Source organism: Hylobates moloch, unplaced genomic scaffold (genome assembly GCF_009828535.3).
Source record: "Hylobates moloch isolate HMO894 unplaced genomic scaffold, HMol_V3 SCAFFOLD_40, whole genome shotgun sequence".
NCBI classification, from domain to species: domain Eukaryota; kingdom Metazoa; phylum Chordata; class Mammalia; order Primates; family Hylobatidae; genus Hylobates; species Hylobates moloch.
Genome location: NW_026652315.1, coordinates 1,210,958 through 1,220,703, shown reverse-complemented (window position 1 = coordinate 1,220,703; position 9,746 = coordinate 1,210,958). Strand labels below are relative to the sequence as shown.

General features: G+C 44.8%; 1 long non-coding RNA gene and 1 other non-coding gene across 3 annotated transcripts in view; one reads left to right on the top strand and one right to left on the bottom strand.

The window, feature by feature from the left end:
* Nucleotides 1-5,793, bottom strand: part of LOC131382532 (uncharacterized) — a 14,210-nt gene extending 8,417 nt beyond the window's left edge. For both annotated transcript variants that reach the window (XR_009212078.1, XR_009212079.1), the window contains exons 1-2: nucleotides 5,595-5,793; nucleotides 1,315-1,567 (exon numbers count right to left, since the gene is read on the bottom strand). This is a non-coding gene — a long non-coding RNA (uncharacterized LOC131382532). The remainder of the gene's footprint in view (nucleotides 1-1,314; nucleotides 1,568-5,594) is intronic.
* LOC116463541 (small nucleolar RNA U3) lies at nucleotides 1,350-1,565 on the top strand. The gene has a single exon (XR_004246709.1). It is a non-coding gene; the product is annotated as a small nucleolar RNA U3 (small nucleolar RNA).
* Nucleotides 5,794-9,746: the final 3,953 nt, after the last annotated feature.

The window sequence follows — 9,746 nt, the reverse complement described above, 5'->3', positions numbered from 1 at the left end:
AAAAAAAAAAAAAAAAAAAAAAATAATAATAATAATATCATTCTCTCAGTCAAGTGGTTCTGTTTTATTTTTCTCACATTCAAGAAGTCCTATTTTGAAATTTAATTTTTTTTTTTTTTGAGATAAGGTTTCACTCTTTCGCCCAGGCTGGAGTGCAGTGGCACAATCGTAGCTCACTACAGCCTTGAACTCCTGGGTGAAGCAATCCTCTCACCTCAGCCTCCTGAGTAGCAGGACTATAGGCATGTACTACCTCACTTGGCTAAAGAGAATGGGATCTTGCTATGTTTCCCAGGCTGGTCTCAAACTCCTGGCCCCAAAAGATCCTCCCCCCTCAGCCTCCTAAAGTGTTGGAATTACACCACGCCTGGCCTAATTTTGCTTTCTTAAAACAAAACCTAAACATTCCCATTTTTTTAGAAAAACTAGTAAACCACTCTTTTCTTCAAAAGCTGCTATTAAATCAATGGTGTATCTTACAATTGAGGGTATCTTAGAATTGAGGAAATATATCCTCTTTTCTACTATTTTTATATGTTGACACTGACTTTCCAGAAGTACCTGGTCTTTTATTTTCACTATATCTCTTACTGTATTTGTTTAAAACAGTGGTTGTCAAATTAGTGTAATTAACTCTCATGTGGGAAATCTATTAAAATGGGTTTCTGGGCTCTATCCCCAGGAACTCCATTCATCAGAACTGGAGAAAAGCTCAGTAATCTGCAGGGTTTTTTTTTTTTTTTTGAGATGGGGTCTCACTGTGTTGCCCAGGCTGGAGTGCAGTGGTGCTATCAGGGCTCACTGCAGTCTTGACCTCCTGAATTTAAATGATTCTCCCTCCTCAGCCTCCAGAGTAGCTGAGACCACAAGGGTGTGCCACCACACCTGTCTAATTTTTAAATTATCTGTAGAGATGAGTTCTCTCTGTGTTGCCCAGGCTGGGGACTCTGTGGTTTTGATAAACATCCTAAGTAACTCTAATGCAGGTATTTCACTAGCTATACTTCGAGGAACACTGGCCTAGAATGATATCAGGCAAAAACTACTTGCATTGTTGAGAAGTATAGTTGTCAATTGTTAGTATGCATACAGTAAGAATTCTGACCCATTTGGTTTATAATCATAATAATGAACCTCCATAATTTTCACTGACTATCTAGATGTGGTGCTTTGGGGCACAAAAGAGAATATGAAGCAAGGTCACATGGAGGCAACCCAATGTAGCCGAAAGTGTGATGAATGGAGACCACAAGAACCTGGTCCTGCCACTGACTAATTTTACAAGCTTGGGTAAAATTAAATTCATAAATTTACCTCTCTTCAGTTTTCACATTTTGTAAAAGAAAAGGAAGACTATGCTTTCAGGGATCATTTCTATAGTTCGTTACTAGAGAAGTTTCTCTGAATGCGTAGAACACCAGAAACCACAAGGAGGAGGCACAGCGTTCTCTCCTGAGCGTGAAGCCGGGTCCTGGTGTTGCTTCGCTGCAACTGCCATTTGCCATTGATGGTTGTTTTTCTCTTCCTTTGGGAGATTAAGAGGGAAAGGATGCAGTCTGAGCGGTTCCTATTAAAAAAACAAACAAAGAAACAAACAAAAAAACCAGGAGGAAAATAGCTTGGATAATTTTGCTATGTGGTACTGTGAAGAAATGGAACTTATAATAAAGAGTTTATAAATTATAAAGATATTTTCAAATATATTATTATTGCCACTGCCCTCAAGTTGGTCACAATGTGGTTAGGAAGACAAAACGTAAGTATCTACAAGTAAAATAAAAATATGACCCCTATAGACATTGCTTAAGGGGTAGTATGGAGTGCTTCTCAGTAAGATGATAATTAACTAAATCAACAGAATGAATCAGCTTAGCTATTTTTTTTTTTTTTTAGATGAGTGTCGCTTTTATTGCCTAGGCTGGAGGGCAGTGGCACGAACTTGACTCACTGCAACCTCCGCCTCCCACATCCAAGCAATTCTCCTGCCTCAGCCTCCTAAGTAGCTGGGACCACAGGCACCTGCCACTACACCCGGCTAATTTTTTTTTTTTTTTTTTTTTGTATTTTAGTAGGGACGGGGTTTCACCATGTTGCCCAAGCTGGTCTCGAACTCCTGAGCTCAGGCAATCTGCCCATCTCGGCCTCCCAAAGTGCTAGTATTACAGGCATGAGTCACTGTGCCTGGCCTAATTTTTTATATTTTTAGTAGAGACGGGGTTTGACCATATTGGCCAGGTTGGTCTCGAACTCCTGACCTCGTGATCCACCTGCCTTGGCCTCCCAAAGTGCTGGGATTACACGCATGAGCCACTGTGCCCGGCCTAATTTTGTATTTTTAGTAGAAACGGGGTTTCACCATGTTGGCCAGGCTGGTCTGGAACTCCTGACCTCGGGTGATCCACCTGCCTCGGCCTCCCAAAGTGTTGGGATTACGGGCATGAGCCACTGCGCCCGGCCGGCTTAGCTGTTTGTAACAGTTACCTTAGAAGATATGATTCGTTCAGTGTCCAAAAAAGTGAGAGTAAGGCTGGAAATAGAATCAAAGTCTGAATAAATGCAAAAAAAAGTGGTCTAGTCAATTATATTATTCCCAAAGAAAGCATATAATAACAGGAAGGGAGATGGTGGTCTGCATGGAGTCCAGAGAATATCCCACAGCATAAGGGTTTGCTGAAGTATGCTTTGATCACCATCTATTGTGGAGGTCCCCTGAACATGTGGATGGTCTGGTACCTATTTATTCCCTCGATAGATTCTATTGCGGCATAGTAAGTTGAATAGTTGGATGAATTAGCCAGCAAAATCATTCAGTTAATTTTTTCTTCAGTGATGCCTTGCTTACTAAGCCACTTTGAATTATGCTTTAGCTTCTCAACTATTGATAAGAAATAATGCATTGACTTGCTAACATGAATAGCTAACTCATAAAATTATGAGGTGACATTTTAAGACCTAAGTCCCTTAAGAGTTTAGCTCGTATAAATTAGTCCTTGTCAGTTGATCAAATCAGGTTGCACTGAGAAAAATCTAGCTTCTGGGCCTTGAAAGCTAACAGGTAGATTCTGGACCATGGCAATGATAATAAGGATGGATTTACCCAGTAATTCAAAAGACCAGACTACAAGATTTGGAGTCAAACAAACTTCGGCTAGAAGCCTGGTCTGCCTGTTTCCTCATCTGTTAAATGAGATATATCTATTTCATAGCATTGTTACAAAGAGTAAATGGAATCATGTATATAAATTTCTTACCAAGGTGCGTGGTACCATGTCAGGATCATGTTTTGTTTTGTTTTGGTAATCTGGAAATCCCCATAGTAGGAACAAAATAAATACTTGTCAAATGAATGAATGATTATCATCATTGCCACCCTGTAAGGTTGTGGGGTGCCCTCTGCTTTCCCTCAAAACTTTCCTGTCTCTGCTGTCTTTAACACTGGGATAATAGAATTTCCAGAAAGTAACACATGGTTAATTGCAGATGAGAGATATAAATAGTAGGTGTTTCAGACTAAAATGTGATTGAGATTACTATGGCAAGGGGGATCTAGGAAAAAACTTCAAGGACCATTTTGAACTTGGTCTAGTTTTTAAAACAGGTCATAAACTCAAATACTGACAGGGATAACTGGGGTGGGGTTAGATTAGACAAACCCAGTCCAAAGAGGGCAGCCTCTACTCAGTTTCTGCCAATTGATTCTGTGCAAGAATCTAGGTCGGCTTGACCTTTCAGTTTCCACAGAAATTCTAGAATCTTGGTTTAACCATGAAACTTTACAATTATTTAATATTGAAGAATAATTGAGAAAAAAATTTTTGACCAGGCACAGTGGCTCATGCCTATACTCCCAGCACTTTGGGAGGCTGAGGAGGGAGGATCACTTGAGCCTAGGAGTTCAAGACCAGCCTGGACAACATAAAGAAATCCTGTCTGTACAAAAAACAACAACAACAAAAATAGCCGAGCATGGCAGTGCATACCTAATACCTATAGTCCCAGCTACTTAGGAGAATGAAGCAGGAGGATCACTTAAGCCCAGGAGTTTGAGGCTGTGGTGAGTCCCACTGTACTCCAGCCTGGATGACAGAGCAAGACCCTGTCTTAAAAAAAAATAGAATAGGGATGATATTTTAAAAAATACAATACAGTTTGATAAAGCTACATTAGAATTATGTAAATCGTAGACATTAAGTTTTGTCCAGAGGAGAAGTTTAAAATTTTACAGAAGGGAAGAAGCCTGAGCCATATATTTAACAATATCTATTCCTTTACATTTTAAGGGAATGCGTTCTAATTGCTGTAAGTTATAAATACCATATTTCACTGTTCTCTTTTCCCTGGACTTGGATTTTTTTAAAAATTGTGAGACAAGATCTCACTCTATTGCCCAGGCTGGAATAAACTGGTGTGATCACAGCTCACTGCAGTCTCAACCTCCTGTGCTCTAGTGATCCTCCCACCTCAGCCTCCCAAGTAGCTGGGACTACAGGCATGTGCCACCATGCTCAACTAATTGTTTTATTTTTTGTAGAGACAGGATCTCGTTGGTCAAGCACGGTGGCTCATGCTTGTAATCCCAGCACTTTGAGAGGTTGAGGCGGGCAAATTACCTGAGGCCAGGAGTTCAAGACCAGCCTGGCCAACATGGTGAAACCCTGTCTCTACTAAAAATAAAAAAGTTAGCCAGGAATGGTGGTGCATGCTTGTAACCCCAGCTCCTTGGATAGCTGAGGCATGAGAATTGCTTGAACCCAGGAGGCAGAGGTTGCCTTGAGCTGAGATTTCACCACTGCGCTCCAGCCTGGGTGACTGAGACTCTGTCTCAAACAAACAAACAAAAAAGTCCAGGCACAGTGGCTCATGCCTGTAATCCTAGCACTTTGGGAGGCCGAGGCGGGTGGATAGCCTGAGCTCAGGAGTTCGAGACCAGCCTGGGCAACACGATGAAACCCCTTCTCTACTAGAATACAAAAAATTAGCCGGGCGTGGCAGCGTGTGCCTATAATTCCAGCTACGTGGGAGGCTGAGGCAGGGGAATTGCTAGAACCTGGGAGGCAGAGGTTGCAACGAGCCGAGATCACGCCACTGCACTCCAGCCTGGACTACAGAGCAAGACTCCATCTCTTAGGAAAAAAAAAAAAAGAAAGAAAAAGAAAAAGAAGACAGGGTGTTGTTATATTGCCCAGGCTGGTGTTGAACTCCTGGACTCAAGAAATCCTCCTGTCCAGGCCTCCCAAAGCGCTGAGTTCACAGGCATGAGTCCCCGTGCCCAGGCCCAGAAGTGGATTTTTATTTATTTATTTATTTTTATTAATTTTTTTTGCACACAAAACAATAAACATTTTCTAAAAATACATACAAACAAAAAGATGCATATCAAACATATTAGGAAGGTTGCACAAGGGAAGACGGGGAATAGAAATGGGGAGTGGGAATTAAAGAAAATAAATGAGAGAGGGACTTTGTATGGATCAATGATAATAACTCAATCCTCTATTTGACAAAGAAGAAGGAAGAGGAAGAAAAAGAAAGTGGGATAAAAGATGAGAAAGGGAGGAAAATAGAAAAAATTAGAGTATGACTCCAGGGTAGACCTGTTTTGTTGTCACTGAGTTGGTTGGTTTGTCTATTGTATTTTTCATATGTTTCGCCACGTTGGCCAGGCTGGTCTCGAACTCCTAGCCTCAAGTGATCAACCCGCCTCGGCCTCCCAGAGTGCTGGGACTACAGGCGTGAGCCACCACGTCCAGCCCCCACATTGCTTCTGGCCTCCGTGGTAGACCTCCCAGACGGGGCGGTCGGGCAGACCTCCCCGGGCAGCTCCTCACTTCCTAGAAGGGGTGGCCAGGCAGAGGCGCTCCTCACTTCTTCCCAGACCGGGCGGCCGGGCAGAGGCGCTCCTCACTTCTTCCCAGACGGGGCGGCCGGGCAGAGGCGCTCCTCACTTCCCAGACGATGTGTGGCTGGGCAGAAGCGCTCCTCACATCCCAGACGGGGCGGCCGGGCAGAGGCGCTCCTCACTTCCCAGACAATGGGCGGCCGGGCAGAGGCGCTCCTCACTTCCCAGACCATGGGTGGCCGGGCAGAGGCGCTCCTCACATCCCAGACGGGGCGGCAGGGCAGAGGTGCTCCTCACTTCTTCCCAGAAGGGGCGGCCAGGCAGAGGCGCTCCTTACTTCCCAGACGGGGCGGCCGGGCAGAGGCGCTCCTCACTTCCCAACCGGGGTGGCGGCCGCGCAGAGGCGCTCCTCACATCCCAGACGATGGGCGGCCAGTCAGAGACGCTCCTCAGTTCCAAGACGGGGTGGCGGCTGGGCAGAGGAGCTCCTCAACTCCCAGACGGGGCGGCCGGGCAGAGGCGCTCCTCACATCCCAGACGATGGGCGGCCAGGCAGAGACGCTCCCCACCTCCCAGACGGGGCGGCGGCCGGGCAGAGGCTGCAATCCCAGCACCCTGGGAGGCCAAGGCAGGCGGCTGGGAGGCGGAGGCTGCAGCGAGCCAAGACCACGCCACCTCACTCCAGCCCGGGCAACGCCGAGCAGCGAGTGAGCGAGACTCCGTCTGCAGTCCCAGCACCTCGGGAGGCCGAGGCGGGCAGAACACTCGGGGTCAGGAGCTGGAGACCAGCCCCGCCAACAAGGCGAAACCGCGCCTCCAGCCAAAGGAGAAAAAGCAGGCAGCGGTGGTGGCGCGCCTCGGCAATCCCAGGTAGCCCGCAGGCCGGGGCAGGAGAATCACGGGAGCTGGAGCCAGGGACTCTGCAGCGAGCCGACTAGATTCCAGCCTGGGCCACAGAGGGAAGAAAAGGAGGGGAGGGGAGGGCAGAGGAGGGGAGGGGAGGGGAAGGCAGGAAGGCAGAAGTGGATTTTTAAAGTCCTTTTCTTCTCTGATTCCTCTTTTATACAGCAAGTAAAATCCTAACAAAAAAGTGTCTTAAATTGAATTATTGAAAGGATTCTCTGAGCCTAATTTCATAGAATTTATAGGATAAATGGGAGAAGCATTCCTCCTGGAGGGAATAACATGTGCAGAGATGTCAAAGAGGAAAGTGATATGTGTTTGGGAAACCAACTGCAGTTGAACAGCAGCATATTGTGATTAAAGCACGTGCTCTGGAGGCAGATCTAACTTTAGGCATTGGTTCTGCCATGCACCAGCTTTCTGATTTTGGGCAAGTTATTTAAGTTTCCATTACCTTACCACTCCTCGAACTCCCGACCTGCTAGCTATTACTGTTATTGTAATTTTTGTAATTGCTACTTTTAGAAGACAAAGTAAGAAAGAGCTGGCCACTGGGGACAGCAGACTTTTCATCCTAGAAACATGGCCCAGTTTGTCTAAAACCTTACCGAGAAGGCCACAACACCACCGACGAACACTGCTGTGACTTATTTGAAAACCTGGTTGGCTATATTTTGGCACTGTGCCAAGGTCGAGCTGGTTCCTCCAACCCCTGCTTAGATTCCTAGTTATTCAGAGCTTTAAAAAAAAATAGCTGGGCATGGTGGCTCACGCCTGTAATCTCAGCACTTTGGGAGGCCGAGGGGGGCAGATTATTTGAGGTCAGGAGCTTGAGACCAGCCTAGGCAACATGGTGAAACCTCGTCTCTACTTAAAAAAAAATAGAAAAATTAGCCGGGCATGCTGGCACGTGCCTGTAATCTCAGCTACTCGGGAACCTGAGGCAGGAGAATTCCTTGAAGCCGGGAGGCAGAGGTTGCAGTGGGCCGAGATCGCGCCACTGCACTCCAGCCTGGGTGGCAGAGAGACTCTGTCTCAAAACAACAACAAAAAAACCACTCAGTAACACTCAAACTGATAGCTTCAAACAGCTCACAGTTAAGGAAGCTATGCGGAATGGTTTGGTGGCCACTGAGGTGCGGATGTGATTTTATATCCAAGAGCACAAAGGCAGACATGGCATCACTGACTATAATGTTTGAAGACCAATCTTAAACATCTGATTCTATTTCATTTATTTTTTGAGTATTCTTGGACTATGTGTGATCAGACTGCTATGTGTCAAAAAAAAAAAGAGTGGTGAAAGACGAAGCTGGCAAGGAAAACAATGACTAGATCATGAAGGTCTTTTTTTTTTTTTTTTTTGAGATGGAGATGGAGTTTCACCTTGTTGCCCAGTCTGGAGTGCAATGGCGCGATCCTGGCTCACTGCAACCTCCACCTCCTGGGTTCAAGCGATTCTCCTGCCTCAGCCTCCTGAGTAGCTGGGATTACAGGCATGCGCCGCCATGCCCGGTTAATTTTGTATTTTTAGCAGAGATGGGGTTTCTCCATTTTGGTCAGGCTGGTCTCGAACTCCCGACCTCAGGTGATCCACCTGCCTTGGCCTCCCAAAGTGCTGGGATTACAGGTGTAAGCCACTGTGCCTGACCGAAGGTATTGTACTTTATCTTGCAGATAAAAGGATCTATATTTTCAAAAGACTGGCAGGTGGGGAAGCGGTGGGCAGGAGGTCAGGCAGTGGGTATGTGAGACAGGAAAACCAAGGCTTGGGCAGTGGCAGTAAAGGTAGGTAGAGGGACTTCATACAATGGAGAATAAAGATAAGTTGATGATCTATCTACTGGGATGGGAGTTTAGGTAATTGAGTGGATGGTGTTGCCGTTAACCAAAATAGGGAATTTAGGAGGAAGAGAAGGTTTGGGTAGGTTGATGCAGGGGTTTTTCAGTTTGGGACATGTTACGGAGTATGGCTGTTTAATTTCAGGTAGGAGATGACTAGTAAGGGTTGGATATGTAATAATAACAACATCTAAAATATTTTATAATAGTAATTGTATGCTATGCACTGTTCTTAGTGCTTTACATCTGTTAATTTATTTGACTCTTATAGCAACACTCTGAAGTAGATACCACTATTTTCCCCATTGTAAAGATTAGGAAACTGTGGCACACGTGCCTTAACTTACCTAAGGTCACGTGGCTAGGAAGCCGTGCAACTATGGGTCTTGGGTTTGGGGGCATAGGAAATGTCCCAAGAAAAAGTGATTGGAATATTGTGCCAGGAAATGTGCTGACAATGTGCTAGGCATTGCCAAGACTGACCCAGGCTTTGTTTTCATGGAGTTTATAGCCTAGTGAGTTGCATACATTTGGGGGTAGTAAAATATCATGCAAGTGAAAATTAGAAGATAAGAAAGCCAAGGATAAAATCTTGAAGATCACTAATATTTATGCAGTAAAGAGAAGAAAAAGTCACAGGAAAAAGATGTAGATGAAAGTACAATTAAAAGTAAAGAAGAAAGTTAAGAGTAAGTGAAGGTTTGGAAACTATTAGAAGAGGGAGTTTTGAGGAGAGAGTGTTGTCTGAAAGGTCCAGTAAGATAAGGAGTGAAGATGTCTACTGGAATTGATCACTAACAGATCTTTGATGTCTTTTATGGCCCTAGCAAGAGTAGCTTCTTACAAAGCTAGGTAGGAACAAATTGCAGTGGATTAACAAGAAGTTTAAAAGCAGGACCAAAAAGAAGACAGACTGGAGTAAGGGATCTAAGTTAGGTGTTCTGCAGCAAGCTAAGCAAGATAAAATACTATAATTAAAGTAAAGCAGTGGTCCAAACTTTTGACACTGGAATACTTTCAGAGCGCTAGCCAATCAGAGCAACAGCAGTGAGAAGGGGAGCATTAAAGGCACAAAGACATTTTTAGGGAAGAATCAATATGACTTGGTAACAAAGGAATAATCTAAAATGATCCCCCCCACCTTTTTTTTTTTTTTTGAGAC